This window comes from Cynara cardunculus, assembly GCF_001531365.2.
Source record: "Cynara cardunculus var. scolymus isolate 2C chromosome LG 10, CcrdV1, whole genome shotgun sequence".
Classification (NCBI taxonomy): Eukaryota; Viridiplantae; Streptophyta; class Magnoliopsida; order Asterales; family Asteraceae; genus Cynara; species Cynara cardunculus.
The window spans coordinates 22,179,246-22,182,417 of record NC_037537.1 but is presented as its reverse complement, the minus strand read 5'-3'; positions in this window follow the sequence as shown (position 1 = coordinate 22,182,417).

Below are 3,172 nucleotides of genomic sequence, written 5' to 3'. Positions count from 1 at the left end.
TCTCTATATATATATATATAGATATATATATATATATATATATATATAGGGGAGCGTTCAAATAAAAATCACTCTCATTTGTAAAAACCGTACAAACCACCTTCATATGTCGATTTCATTGTTTAATCTTATGAAATTTTTTCATGAAATTGTCTAATCTTGTGAAATTGTTTCATATAATACTTTTTTTTGATGAATTTGTTTCATATATGGTTATGAAATTGTTTCATATAATACTTTTTTGATGAATTTGTTTCATATATGGTTATGAAATTGTTTCATATAATATTTAATGAAATTTTAATGAAACTGTTTCATTTATTTCTCTAAATTTAAAATAATGAAGATGATAATATCCATGATTAACACCTTACACAATAAAAATGGTCAATCAACCTCTCATAATTACCAAAAAAATTAAAAAAATGAAAAATTATGATTGGTTGAATGAGATTTTCACGGTTTTTACAAATTGAGTGATTTTTATTTGAACGCTCCCCTATATATATATATATATATATATATATATATAACAATTTTTTTGAAAAAAAATACAGGTTTATTTTTCTTAGAGTAAACTTCACTTTTAGTCTCTAACGTTTGTCATTTCAAACGAATAATGTCTCTAAACTTTGGAAACTCGGATTTGATTACTCACGCTTCATTTCACAATGATTTTGGTCCCTCTGTCTAGCGATAGTTAACCTTTTCTATTAACTTCATTTAAATGAGGGGCTTTATGGTCAATTTACCATTTTCTTTTATTTCTTATTTTAAAAAAGTAAAATAAAAACCTTAAATAAAAAAATCCACCATCCTCAAGTACCGAGCCATCATCTTCAACCATATATCATAAGGGCAGCAAAACACATCTCAAAACGTCATCTCTCATCTGTTCTTATTCTGGTGACGATCCATGGATTTTGGAGCTTCATATTCTAGAAAATTCCAAGGAGTCGAGTGAACGACTTCTCAGGCCTGCCCTTCACCATGTTTAGTGCATTACATTTCCACGTCAATCTTGGGGGTACCTAATAGTAATTTTGTACTGGTCATTTATATCGTGTACAATGTCATGTCGCCGAAGAACCTAGCTAGTATCTAGAAATTTACCTTTCAGTATATGACCCAATACCTTTTTGTTTGCTTAACAGCGACTGCAATGCATTTGGGTCTTTGTACAAGTGTGTAAGTCCTCCAACCTTCATACATTAAACATCTTGCTTTTTTTTACGGAGGCCTCCATGATACGCCAACCACAATTCTCTCGCACACATACAACCTCCTATCTGGTTTTTGAAGATTTGTTTACTTTAAACTCGAAACCCTCTTCAAGAAACTTCATTCCAAGGTCTATGATAATTTCTTTTATCGTATTAAATAACTGAACCACAATTAATTCGGTTATCCATTATTTAGGTAAAATTCATTACTCAAAATAACAAAACTACTCCTTATAGGACCCTAATCTCTCTCTCTCTCCCTTCTCTCCATCAATCCTCACTAGGGCTGTAAACGAACCAAATGAATACGAACGGAGGTTTGTTCGTGTTCATTTGTTTAACTTAACTGAACAAATGAACGAACACAAACGCTAAATGGATGAAATTTTGTGTTCATGTTCGTTCGTTAAGAAAATGTGTTTTTTCGTGTTCATGTTCATTTATTAAGATGTTAAACGAACAAACATAAATGAACATAAACGAATGAACACAAATGAACATAAAGCAACCACCCTTACTCATCATTTTGTTTCTAAAAAATAAAAAAATTCTAAACATTTGATTTAATTAATGATTTTACATATTAGTGTCATAATATATAAGTATATTTATATATATAAACGAACGTAAGCGAATATAAATGAATAAATGTAAACGAACAAACGAGACCTTTATTCATGTTCATTCACTAACGAATACAAAAACGTATTCACATTCGTCCGGACGGTTTGTTAAATGTTTGGTTTGTTTATAGCCCTAATCCTCACACTAACAACCTCCAACAAGATCGAAGTTGATGTCCAGATGCCCCCATGAACCCTAGGCATAGTCAACTTAACTCGAGGAAACCATTAAAGTGACTTGTCCTTCGTGACCCTTCATGACCTCGCGCATCGACCCTTGTTAAACTTCGACGAACCACGTCGGCAACGACCACTTCTTACTTTCCCGCTCAAAGTCCAAAAAAACATTGGCACCTTGGTCGTATCCACAGTTCATAGGTTTTTGAGTGTTCACAATGTGTTTCACAAGTGGTAGGTTTAATTTTAGTTTTATTAGGTTACTTGGCGTTCAGAATATGATCACAAACTATATTGGATCTCGCAGATCCACAATATGTTCATATTGTGTTCACAATGTTCACTTGATGTTTACAAGATATAGGCTTCGTTTAATTCTGTTGAATTATTTGGTGTTCATAGTTGTGTTCATGAGTAAACTAATTTTTTGGTTACCTTGATAATGGGTAGGAGAGAGGGGATTTATACAAATACCCACAATGCCCTTTTTTAATTTTAATTCAACATTATTAAAATAGCAAATTTCCTAATTTAACTATCAACTTAATATAATTTGTTGTTTATAGCAGAGCATCTCCAACAAATTATTTAAAATAGAGAAATTAAATAATTTATTTTTTATGTTGCTATAACAAATTATCTGTAATGTTCTTCTAAAATAGAGAAGACATGAAAAACGATATATATTCAATGAGAAACGATATATAGTTCAATGAGATTAAATTATTATTATTTTATATAGTTTTTTAGAAAGTGCATTGACATGTTAAATTAGAGAATATAATAATAATAATAATAATAATAATAATAATTTATGTTAAAATCTCTAAAATATAAAATCTATTGGAGTTAAATGTAATTTTTTTTAAAAATTTTAACTTTTGATTCCCTATTAAATTTTTTTTTTTATAGAAAATCAGTTGAAAATGTTGTTCACGAATTGCCCAAAAGAATCTCAAAAGAAATTAATATCTCATATATATATATATATATATATACATATATATATACTTGGGATCATGTGAGACCAATGGTTTTTTGTGAGACCCGTAATACCAATTCTCAACCATTGGATTAGATCTACAATCGTCAGATCTGAACATTCATAAACGCCACGAGACTTCTCAATAATTACAAAATTGTCACCGT